General features: G+C 34.2%; 1 protein-coding gene and 1 non-coding gene across 2 annotated transcripts in view; one reads left to right on the top strand and one right to left on the bottom strand.

Annotated features, from left to right (window-relative positions):
• LOC111423796 (putative Hedgehog signaling attenuator pxb) overlaps positions 1-13,630 on the bottom strand; it is a 159,884-nt gene that overhangs the window by 101,762 nt on the left and 44,492 nt on the right. The window lies entirely within an intron of this gene.
• On the top strand, positions 5,348-5,421 carry TRNAT-AGU (transfer RNA threonine (anticodon AGU)). Its single transcript has one exon. It is a non-coding gene; the product is annotated as a tRNA-Thr (tRNA).

The following is a 13,630-nucleotide window of genomic DNA, read 5'->3' on the forward strand; positions in this document are numbered from 1 at the left end:
ATTTTTGAACGATGTTTTGAAACGGATTTCACAATTCGATGTATTACTGGAATTGTTGTTTTTGCGACAGAAATGAAAACAAATTTATGTCATTACTGTGCGTATTTCAATGAACTTTTTAATCACCGAAACATGACACGACCAGGACACAAAAGAGTCATAACCCGGACATAATTCAATTTAAAAGTGCTCCATCAGGCATACATCCGAATAAACGGAGTAACACCGTCCAATTAAAAACTCAGCTAAAAATTGCAATAACTCAATTAAGTCGTGGCTTATTTATAGGCCCTCCGACATAACTGATATTCCTACCGGTGCGAGATTCGTTAGAAACGACCTCCATAAATAAAATTTCGCGTGCAGTGCGAATCCTTTGAGAGAAACAGGGGAGGAGAACCAGAGAATCCGTATATACAGAAAATTAAATCTCCCGTACAGTGGAATCAGCGAAACGCTTTGAAATTGGAAATATCCAAGCTTTTTTTGATTTTGTAATGAAATACGATTATTTCATAAAGTTTCGCAATACCCTCGAGAGGAACGTCTGCAATTCATACCAAAAACGCCTACGGAGCTTAACAAAGCAAATACAAACTCACAGTTTCGCACGGTGCCGTTTAATTACGTAAAGCTTGCACTCAGAGCGTGGTCGTTATAACATAATCCGGCAATTTCCTGACATTTAACGCGTAGGCTCCACACGAAATGGTAACGAGAGACGGAAAAAGGCTCGTGGTGTGGCCATACCTTAGTAAGAGTCTGTGTACACAAGGAATTACTCAAAATGTACTCAGCTTTCTCTGTAAATGTCTTAAAATGCCCGTGATTTACGAACCTAGTTAACCGGTGTGTACCTATCGTTGGGACTTTTACATTGTGTAGGTTTACTACTCGCCTACAGTGCGTGGGTCGGTGAAAGATCTTTCTCATTATTCACTTCCCATAAATGTTTTAAAAATTTTATTTGGAAAAACGTATTTGTAGTTAACCAACCCCATCTTATCGAAACTTACATGTATAGAAATTTAGTAATTCATGAAGTACCCTGAAAAGATATTCTAATTAAAGTAAGATTGCTTTAAAGACCATCTTTACCATAATTTCTCTGGTTTTCCAATGCCAAAAAACCAATGGCAAATTCTCAATGAACCGCAGATGGCGTATAAATGGAGGTGCTTTATATATACTTACAATATGTAGCTGTCTATAGTAGCTATATTTATAATAATATACAAAATCATTTTCATTGAGCATATTTTGTTCTATTCAAACACGCCATTATTTCCGATTTATTACTTGATGTTAACATCATGGCTTTATTAATGTAAATAACTAACGTAAAATTATGTTGTCTTTGCACTCGTTATCCAATTCTTATTCAATTCTGTAGTCGTGAATCAATTTCTTATCTTTTTTTTGGTAAAAAATTTGATGCTATTTCTGTATTGTTTTTGTTGTTCCTTTTTGTTATCTAATGTGTCCATAGCTGCTCCACGAAAACTAAGAGATGCAAATCAGTTGATATACCAACGAGTACCGTCAATTTCCTTGACAAATTTGGGTTAGGTTGGGTTTAGGGTACCATATTTTGTTCATCACTTTATAGTTCTAATCCTTTAAATCTTTGCCGCAATATATGCTAGAATTCTAAAAGTAGCTGGTACAAATATCAACAAACATTTGAAATCAGTATTTCATCAACAATTCAAGCTATTATTCAATTCAAGCTATGTCTACTACCTAGGGCAGTAGACGACAAATCACTGCGTACAATTTTCATGCGGTTCTTTAACTCTAAGATAGTGGTTCTTCTACAATTTAAATATTCTTAAAATCATATCTTTGAATTTCACGACAGGATGCAATAATCCTGTGTTAAAGTACTTGGGGTTGAGGGGTAAATACAACAGACTTTAAATAACCCTATAGAGAAAGTCTAATGGCGACAAATCACGTAATCTATCTATAGTTTATTTCGACACATATTGACTAATCACTGCCGTACTGGAAGAACATAGTAAGGAGAAGCTGCAGAAACTGTATATCATCCTCATCAAATAGGATAGTTCCTTCTCTACCCAAATGATTTTCATGAGTTTCAGGAGTTGGTGGATTGATAGTGTTATCCAATACATTCAAATATGCTGTCATTTCAATGTCAATCACTTTGACTCTCAAGATAATGAAGCATAAAAATTTATGCCGAAATGATCTAACACTGCTATTGGTAATTAAAATTATGCTTTGAAGCTCCTAATTACATTAAAGAATTTTTAGTTAACACTGCATAACGAGGTACGATAGTTATCAAGGTTTAAAGCAAACGTTTTGTTTCCTTTTTAAAAAATGTTCAAGCAAATCTCTTTGTGATGGTGCACTCAAGATGCTGTTGTTCTACTTTAATTACAATTTCAATTAAAAGTCTTTCTCCTTAACATTGGTTTTGGCAACTTTGAACATTTTTGTGCAGACATAGACAATATCATTTTTAACAAATAAATAACTTTAATATTTCGGATACTGCATTTAATAGATTAATGACTTTCTTTGACTTTTCTAGTGGTGGAGTTATCATAATGTAGTACTGAACATAATGTAGAATGTTACCTACTCTTATATTAGAAAAGTATTCAATTTTTGCTTTAGTAACCAGAATTATCCATAAGACCAGAAAACCGCCCTCATCTTCAAGAAGGAGTCTTTTTTATCCCACCACGAGAATTACCCCCATCTCATTGCTATTTGTAATAGAGTAGCTTTGAAAAGCAAGCTGATAGATGCCGCCTCAAAGAAGAACCCAAATTTTACAACAAATTAGGGAATACAACAATCCACCACAGTATTGATGTTCGAAAGGGTCTCGACTTTGAGAAGTACATAAGTTGAAAGATGATCTTAATTCATCTTTTAACCTGCTTAAAATGTAGCAGGTTAGATGTTTCCGAAAATGGTGTGTCCTAATAAATTCTCCTTAAACTCAAATCTTTGTTCCATTCCTCTTTACTTCTGTCCTTCTTCAACAGTAATATTGCAATTGTTGCAAAAATGTTAGTTACAACTTGGGAAGAATCGACAACTTGTAACAACCTCAGAATTTCACCATTAAAACGAAAATGAAAGGCAAAAACCGTATGAAACATTGTTAGTTAACTCAGATATTGAATAAATTTGTGGTAATTCAAAATAGAATTATTTGAGATGCAAGAACTTATATATGGTGAAATCTTTTTAAATCTATCATTTTTGAAAATGTTATTAAAATGTAATACTAGCAATTACTGTCGCTCAATAATAAAATCGAGTAAATTGAACCTTTAGAGAAGTGTACTCTCGACTTCTCTAATAAACTCTCACTCAACTTCAATAATAAAATCGAATAAATTGAACGTTTCGAGAAGTTGGAGATTTAATCACAAGTTCAATATCTAATTATCAACGTGATTACCAGACATTCATTTCAAGATTACAAATTCACAAACCTTAACCTAAATAATAATAAGTAATATAAATAACTTTTGAGTAAACATGCAACTTTTCACAAAGAAAACTAAGGATTAACTTTATATAGATTTTACAAAGGATGATGGGAGTTTTAAATTATATTAAGCCTTTAATGAGAAAATGGCTGTTAAATATTACAGTACGCATTAATATTTAATATCAACGGATTGCCCGTGTCATTGGAACTCAGCGTGATATTAAATATTTAGTTGTCAATAGATAATATATTCCACTCACAACGTTCACCAATTATCAACGTTTCATCCTGATTAATTTATAAACAATCGTATAAAAATAGAAACGTTATAACGGGTATATCCTGGTAAATGTTTCTTCTTTCCATGGAAGGAAGCACTCTTGTGAGTCTGGGAGACGAATAAATAAATAAATATTTGATATTAAAACAAGCATTAACAGGAAGTCGTTAAATATAGAAGCGCATGTGCACTATGGTTGATATCGATATGTACTTTTTTTATCCGCTTTTGGTTTACGTCCTCGACACCTGCCATAATTTACTTCGTCCGGATCTCTTTGGCGCTGAAACGCGGAGCATGTTTTAGTGTCGTCCCTGAAATAAACTTGTACATCTTTTGAATTTTAACGTCTCCTTTAGCTGGCCATACCGATAATTCAAGCCACAAATCTACGTCTGTCCCAATAGCAATTGACCTTACTTCTTCTTTACGGCCAACCAAAATAGAACCAGAACTATATACGTAAAGATAGACCCAACGCATCGCTTCTGTAACATCTAGTCGCAACGTGAGACGCGTTAACATGATTTTCCGGTAACATTGGAAAGCCTTAATGCAGTTACGTTGTTTGCAAAACGAACAGAAACAAACGGCCTCCGGATTTCGACCTTTATTATACGTTCCGAAACGAAATGGACTCTCCTCCCATAAAGGAAACTCGATTAGCTACGGACATAAATTTTCTTTTTATTTATTAACGCCAACACGAAAATTTTTAGTTTGTTACCGCATGCTTTTAAGCATGAAATGGCGCCGTTAAATGAAAAGTTTGCGAGATGTTGTGGGTACTACATAATTTGATAATTAATTATGAAACAACGAAAATTAAACTAGCCACTAAATTTATAGGAGTCTTAAAATATATAAAACATTTATAAATACATAGTAGAGTCTTTGCAGAAATATAAAACGGACGAGGGCTACTAAAAGAGCCGATTTCACTTTCTAACAGGCTCCTTTGATGTACCCCCATTTGAAATTCCCCCATCTTTCTTTTGATTCAAACGAACGACCGGTATATTTATCCTAAATAAGTCTGGTGGGAAAGCCAAAGATCCAGTATCTGGCTTCCTTTTGAGCAAATAATTATTGATGAACTATTCGAAACTATAAAGAAAGATGGAATAAAATGAAAACGGTGACTAACATCAATAAGGCTGCGTTTCAAATAAAGCACAGAGGCGTGTTTTGTTGTTTTTATTCTGCTGTTGTATCCAAAAACTGTTTTTATGTTAAAAAATATCTATATTAATTGGTCGTTTTTGGCGTTTTTTTATTAAACGAATTCACTGAAGTGCCGAAGAACCGCACGTGCGATAAAGTTTCTTCAGTCGTGTTCATCCGACGGTTTGATTGAGAACGTACCTGGAGAGTCCATTAATAAATAATTCGATATGGAAACGGGTTTGCTGTAGATCCGGGCAGTTGTGTTTAAATCAACACCTTTGTTGAGGATATCCATATATCTTGTAACTAAACTTGCGATTGATTAACATAGTTGTAATATAAATGGTTAAGGTACAAAGTATACAAAGTATTAAAAAATAATTTGAACGAAAATATGAAACCACAATTTGGTGTATATCGGCGCCGTGGCTTAGTTGGTTAAAGCGCCTGTCTAGTAAACAGGAGATCGTGAGTTCGAATCTCGCCGGGGCCTAGATATCTGTTTAAACACAGATAACTTTTTTTTTTCGTCAAAAATAAATAGAGTAATACGATTGAAATACACACACAAAAGTATTGCAATTTTTACACAACAATTATGTAGTAAATAAAAAATAGAATAATTTTAAATTTAAATTTACAAATACAGTGTGTCCCAGGATAGATGTTACAAGAGGTATAATGACTTAAAAATTTTTGAATTTTATTTTAAGACTGAGGAATTAAGCCCTGCTTGGTGTGGAGAGAATTTTAAGTACATTTTCATATTTTGAAAATCAACTCGGCCTTGATAGTGAACCGAAAACTATTTTGAGTTCAGGTAAAATAAGCTTTTTGTTCATGATACGGCAAAATATCATTAAAAAAAGATGTTCAGAATGAAACATTATGGCACTATGCTAAATTTCGGAAAGATCTACCTACTTTGGTTGAACCATCACATTTTAGTGAAATAACATAAATATTGTATAGTAATTGAAATGTGAACTAAAACTGAAGGATAATACAATTTATTTGTCAATACTTGCGACTACTTAAGTCATTTTTTTTTATGGCATTTTTCATTGTTTTTTTTTTTTCTTCACTCTGATCTAATATAAAATATGGTGGTTTAATTAATGTAGGTAGATCTTTCTAAATTAGCATAGTGCCTTAATTTCTCATTCTGAACAACTTTTCCTAATGATATTTTGCCATATCATGAACAAAAAGCTTACTTTACCTGAATTCAAAATAGTTTTCGCTTCACTATTAAGGCCGAGTTGATTTTCAAAATATGAAAATATACTTAAAATTCTCTCCATACCAAACAGGGCTTAATGCCTCAGCCTTAAAATAAAATTCAAAAATTTTTAAGTCATTATACCTCTTGTAACATCTATCCTGGGACACACTGTATGTGGCATTCAACTATCTGGATACGGGGATACTGAGACTGAAGGAAGGAATCAAGCTGCAAAAGCGGCAAGGACAGTGGCCTTCCTAAATGACAGAATAAGGCGAAATAAACATATTAGAACTGAAGCCAAGACCGCAATTAGAGCTATATTAACATATGCAGCAGAGTTTCGACTAAAAACATCCGAAACAATGATTGCATCAATGATTGGGTTGGGTTGTAAATTTCAACCCAATCATTAATGTTGTAAATTTACAACCCAACTCAATCATTGATGTTATCTATCCTGCAAGTCTGTCTGATGTTCTCACTTCTTTCTCTGTCCATCAATGTTTTCCCAACTATTCTACGCACTATTTTCATTGCTGTAGTTTCTAGCATTCTTTTTGTTTCGGATGTTTCGGATGAATAACAGAAGAACGAATTGTGAAAATAATATGGGACAAATCACCATCAGGACGAAGAAGGATTAGAAGACCTAGAGAAAGATGTAGCAACCTTCCAAACAATTAGGGAGCCAAAAAGTGCAAACAGGCAGTTATGCCTCAATACGGAAGAAATAATAAGGAAGAAGAAGAAATATGTGGCATAAATTAGCAAAATGTTTAGATAACTAAGTAGATTTCTCAGAATCAAATATAAAACTACAAAAAAGTCGTAGCATAAATTTCTGCGAAGAAATATTGTTATTCTTGGAATTGTGTTAAGAATAAAAAAGTGCCTATTAGTCGAAGAACAAAACAATATAGAAGTAACTGTGGCTATTTCTGTGATATTCAACTCACTTAACATTTGGCGACAATGTTAAAATTGTCACAGAGCTTTAAATTTGATCACTAGAGATTATATTATATTTAATATCTGGTCCAGATATCTCAGTCTGGGCCGTCCTTTGGATCTTCTTCCGGTTGGTGTTTGTTTTAATCTCTTTTTTGGAATCTCGTCATCCTTCGTACTTAGACGTGTTCTAACCAACGATGGCGGTTTATTAGTATGAAAATTGAGATGTTGCGATATTTTCATTTAGATCTTAAGTGTCTGATTAGATCGTAGTAGGTTTTGTTTGCTAAGAGGATGATTCTATTTACTTCATCGGAGTTGTTATTTTCTGCATTAACCTGTGAACCCAGATATACAAACTGTTTCACACCCTCGATGTTGTAGTCTCAGATTGTTGTCGGGTTTGCGATTATCTTGCTATTGGTGTACATGTACTTTGTCTTTGTTAGGTTAATTCTTAAAACACTAAGTTGTGCCGCTCTTCATATCAGGTTGAATGTTTCGACCATATCCCTTTTTGATCTTGCGATTATATCCACGTCGTCTGCAAATGCCAATATTTGTGCACTCTTGCTCATGATTGAGCCTTTGATGTTTATATCTGCTTCTCTTACAACCTTCTCAAGGGTTACTTCGAAAAGTATGCATGACAGTGCATCTCCTTGTCGTAGGCCTCTTCCTACTTTAAAACTTCCTGCTTTCCATGCTCAGTGTCTCCCTTAATAGTGAGATAAGGACATCTTAGCTATATCTTTTGGAAATAACTAGGTTGGTTGATGTGATTACAGTGAGTGTATAGGATATAGAGTGTAATGAGGAAAATAAAGCTTACTACACAATTCTGTATACATAGATAATTACATCATATCATGTATAGTGTGAATTGAAACCATATATTTGTTAACGTGTCTTCTTTTTTGAATCATTTTGGGCATACTACATATGCTGCATTAGATCTATGAACATGATATATTTGCTTTTATAATGGATATTAGATAAAGATTCGGTGTCATTGTTTTGCATATCATCTTTAAAACACAGAAATTAAAATATCCTATAATAAAAATTGAATGTTTTTCTGTTAAAAAAATGTATTTATATGTACATTCATGGAACGTCATAAAAGTGATCCATCTCCATTAGGTAGCCAAACAGGTAAATTTTCCTTCAATAATCTCCCTCCGTGCCTAGATGATTCAATTTTGAGCGTGAATTTCATTCGGAAGCCTTCGAGTTCCCGAGCGAAAGCGTGCAGCTATCACAAATGGAATCCATTCCTGCAATTTCGGTGTGCACATATACGCGAGATTTTTCCTTTTTTATTTATTCGCGAAAGCTCTTTAGCGCTCCTTTTTTGCGATGCCGACGTAACGCGTTCCCGGGTTCTTCTGCGATCCGGCCAGATATAAATCGATTCTATCGGAACGTTTTAAAACGCTTTGAAAAATTCAATTGGGGTAGGTCGGGGGATGGAACAACGACGGGGGGGTAGTGAAGAAGAGGAAACGAGAAGAGCGGTTGTATAAAGCGGGAGGGAAAAAGAGTGAAATCGTTATGTTTGTTTTTGAAAGCTCGGCAAGTCGAGCTTGTTTTTCAGGTAATACGAGAAATGGCATCGATGCGGTGCTATGAATGCAGATTATCGACCCCTATGGATAAATGAAAAATCGGATGGTTCTCAACGAAAGTACCTACATTCCATTCGGATATTGACTTCTTTTATATTTAAAAGGCAATCGACTTGTTGATTGTAATTGCATTCATGTCGTATTATTTTTCTGCTTATGGTGCTTTTTCATTAATTTTGTAAAAGCTTATAAGATCGCGTTTATAAACAATGGGCGATATCCATTCTTTTGACGAAACTCATTTCGAATTTCTCGAGCGCGTCGTCGTTAAAATTTGCATAAAGACACGGCGAGGTAGTGCGCAGTTTGGCACGTGCACAGGCGTGCGAGCTTTTGATTACACTTTTAGCGGCAGTTCTCCTTCGAAAAAGCGTCTGCACGGCACACAAACCGACGCCGTAATTGGATTAGGGCACCGGCGTCGACGCTTTACGACGTCGAAAATAATTGGTAATTATCGCAAAATTAGACGACCGGATTATAGATTCAGCGCTAAACTGCTAATAGTTCCCAGCTTTTATGGAAAAAGCGTTTAAATTTTATTGATTTTTCAAACTTTTAAAATGTTCTTTGGTTACTAAGAACTTTTTTTACAGTAGCGAAGTGGTTGGAATGAAACTGTCCTGTTCGATTATGGATAAACATTTCCAACTGATAATTAATGAGTATACCGTGAAAGCTATAATTTCGAAGTTGAATATGGCGTATGTATATACCATCAGGTTTGGTGCACATTACATGGTACTCTGTCATAATTACCGGTAATTGTCCTAATTTGCATAGTTGCATCGAGTGACAGATTCTCTGTATAATTAAGGTAATGTAGAAACTGACGTTTTGTAATGTGCATATATATTAATATTTAAATTAATCTAACAATAAGTGAAGTTTTAATTGCGGAAAAAGATTCATGCAGAACGTTAATTGATCGAAATCGAATATGAAATACCAGATGAGATTTCAATAAATTCTTTATTTACGTTTTTTGCAATCAAATTTCTTTTATTGTTGATAAACAAAGTTAATTTATGCGAATAACTCGATGTTGGTTATTCAGCACGCTTTTGAAATCGACACCTACCCTCCTCACCTGCTCGCATACATTTACGAGCGTGCGAAACGCGACACTATAAAAGGGCCAAACAAAGGGTACAAACAAAAAGGCGTCAACGTATCCCTACCATTACAGAAACAACAAAACCGTTGGAAAACAAACGCAACCAGACCACCGCGTCTAGACCGCTGTAACTTGATCACGTGTCGGATTCACACACCTCTCTGTCAAAGAGATTTTGCATTAATCACTTGACACGTCGTCGCCGTCTTCGGAGGAAGAACAGGACGTGAAATGAAACGTGTGGAACAGCAAGATTATAAAGGGGAACGTTTCTTCTCTCGTTGAAATGCATATCGTACCATTGACACCTTTAATATTTGGACAGGGCTGGCTCGGAACGAGCACCTTTACAGCGATATTCCATTGTCGGGCTACCCATATCATCATCTCTTTAGAAAGCTCCATGGACAGCAGCAGCAGATAATGTCTGCGGACGCTGGAAAATAAACGACGTAGGTACGGAGAACAATGTCGCGACCGGAATGAGATGGGATACTGACAAAAACTCGTTTTTAATTAGTCGTGACGTTATCTTGATGGATGATTAAGAGCCTGTCGACGGTAGGAGACATTTATCACGTTTTGAATAACAAAACGAAACAAACAATGATGTATATGATAATAAATCCTATTTGTTAATTACAATATCTATAGAAATAAATAAAAACTGTGTAAACACAAAAACATACTACCTACATCCTTCAGCAGGGTTTACCCGAAGCTAAATGCCAAAAATAAGATCAATATTTACCCAACCACGTTGAGATATTGCTACAGACTCCAGCGCAGCGCATAAAAATGAAATATTAAGGATGATCCCAGTTCGGGGCGATAACTTTGCACCTTTTTTCCCGTTCGTGCGATCGTGTTCTCGCGGCACAAAGCCGGTAAACGCCTAAGTACAACAAATGATGATGGATCGCCGGAAAGATTAACATGTAAAGATCGATCTCTCCCCCGCGCTCGAACGAAAGAATTTCACAAGAAAGCAAAGAACGACGAAAGAGGCTATTAGACGCTATTGTTGTCTGTTGACGTCGACCGCAGACGGTATTTCGTTTGTTGTCCTTCGTCTTCCCCCCCCCCCCTCAAACCATAATTAAAAGTGTATAGAAGATGTGTCAGACAAAGTTCGATCGACGCGAAGGTGCTACCTACTATCCTGTCAAAAACTTTAATAGAAAATGAGTCGGACTTTTCTTTTTATAGTTCTTTATACGTGATGATATGTTGGGATGGAAATGATGGTACGGGGAACGTTTATTTATAATTAGATTCATTGTTAAGTATTATTTATGGAATTTTTAAGTTAATATTTTCTTTTTAATCTTCATCATACACTATATATGACTTTTTATGTACATGTGCATCTATGTACATATTTAAGAACGTGAAAAGAATTGTCGACGTTATTGGAACGAATTGCAAGTTGTAAGACAACGTTTATAATGTCAATAAAATTGTTATGCTATGCTGCTTCACGCCATTTGTGAAGTAAGAAAGTTCGGACGTCACTGATTCTGGAATATGCAAAACTCTGACAATTTCAAAATAAATTACTTTGTTAAAGAATAATACTTAAGCAGATCTCAGTTAAGGAGACACTTTTTACAAATAATATGGATATGCTGAAATAGAATATATATTTCGTCGTGCGTCACCTTTTTACAGAACACTCTCGTTTAAAAAAATATGTAGAAAACACATCTGCGAAAATCCCAACTCGCCATAACATCTACATGGCAACCATCGCAGCAACTACACTGCGATATCACTGATTTATTCTGCTGCAGAATACTTCATATATTAATGTATAATAATTATAATATAATTATATATAATAATTATCGTCGATTATAATCGACACACAACTGAACTCTGTAACGGTCTGATTTTTTGGTAGGTCTTTAATGTATTGTTTTGGTGTAAATTTGTTTTGTGTTGTCAAAGAAGGAAGATTTTGGGTTGCATAATACGCGTAACGTAATATGATTATTTATTTTTATTGTTTATTAATACATTTATTTGTTTGTATTTTTTTTAGCAGCGTACTTCTAGAACTTCCTTAATTTTCCATTTTTATATTCCTCTTATTTCTAATTTCAATTCTGTTTCCTATTTTCTTTTTATTTCTCTAATTCAAATTTTGTTTATGCGCACGTTCATTTTTTTTGTACAACGAGAGTATTTTTACAAGTCTTCAGAGACGATTCTCGCTCTCTTTAAAACCAGCTTTGATACGTGCCATACCTGTGTGTTTCGGAAATTTTTGGTGATAGCCATTTTGGTAATTTTAAAATTATTTGGTTGGAAATTTCCATTTTCCTTATTTGGAGGATTTATCACTTGTGTGCGAAATAGTTTAGGAAGTAATTATTTCATTCCTGTTTACGGTTTATCCGGATTTTCTTCGTATCATATTTTAAAAACAAAATTTTTTATCCTGGTTAAGGCCTCGAAGATCTGAGGTAAGACTTTTCTTTTAATCCTTAATTTACAACTCTTTAACAATCTTTGCGTTATTTAACAAAATTCCTTTTTTTTCCTTTTTTTTCCTTTTTCTTCCCACTTCTTTTTCGTTTCTATTTCTTTTCCTAATTCTCTTTCTTTTCGCTTTAGGCCTTTTGTATTGGAGAGCATTTTTTTTGGTTTATTTACATTTCCTGTTGGAAGAAAACACATTATTAAATTTTATATTGGGAATCAATTTTTGGAATCCAATCTCCATCTCTTTCATCAATATCCATCCTTTTCTAAGTTCTGGAGGGCGTTGCTGAAGAAGAAGACTTACTGGATTAGGTTCATCACAGTCAAGGTCAGATAAAAACCTAAAATAAAATAAAGAATTAGAAGTTAAAAGTATTATATACATAATTCAGTTATTTTTTTGTACTTACCGTTTTGTTTTCCTCTTCTGTTGAATTAATTATTTTTCTTTTGTTTTTACGAAAAGTAATTGTTTGATCATTTTTTTTTTGGTTCTGAATATTAATTTTTTTTGTTTTGTTGTTAGATAATTTTCATTAGCGAATTTATTTTTATTTCGGTTTTTATTATTACGGCTTTATTTTGAGCTCAAATATACGGAGTCGTGCGGGTTCAATTTAGGGATTTTCTTTTTAGTTTTTTTTATTGTTCAATCGCTAATGACATTATTTTTTTTGAATTTTGTTTTCGGAACCTTGTATAGTTTATTTTGTTTTCAATTTTTGCGAAATTCTAAATTTAATCTTTTTGTTGTTCATTTTTTTTTGCTTTTCGTTTTTGGGTATTATCCCAAATAAATATTTTTGCAACTCAAATCTTCGACTTATTTTTTTTTGTTTGTTGTTGTATTTGTTGTTTTGTCATTTGTTTACAACACACACTCTATCAACTTCACGTCACAGTTCGTGGACAATACGGGAGCAACTGTGTGGCGCCTTAAAGAAATTTTACCCGACCCAATCTCCAATTGAGCTAGGCGAGGACCCGTGTTGTGTTTGGTGTTGTAAATGTGTTGGTTATTATATGTATTTTTTGTTGTTGTAATTAAGGTGTCACAACTCAACTATGAGGACAATCTCAGGATGTCTTAAATACAACCTTCCACTACGCTAAGCAATATCCTCTCCCTATACCTGCTAAAAAAGAATGCTTTCCTAAAAGAGTTCAAAAAAATAACTTACAACCTACTGCTACAGATTCGTAAGGACCTACCTTAACTTGAATAACTTCAGATCCCGACACACTCCATTAAATCTTGCTTAGGAACTGGTTAGAAACAACTACAACATCT

The sequence above is a fragment of the Onthophagus taurus genome, chromosome 7 (genome assembly GCF_036711975.1).
Source record: "Onthophagus taurus isolate NC chromosome 7, IU_Otau_3.0, whole genome shotgun sequence".
Classification (NCBI taxonomy): Eukaryota; Metazoa; Arthropoda; class Insecta; order Coleoptera; family Scarabaeidae; genus Onthophagus; species Onthophagus taurus.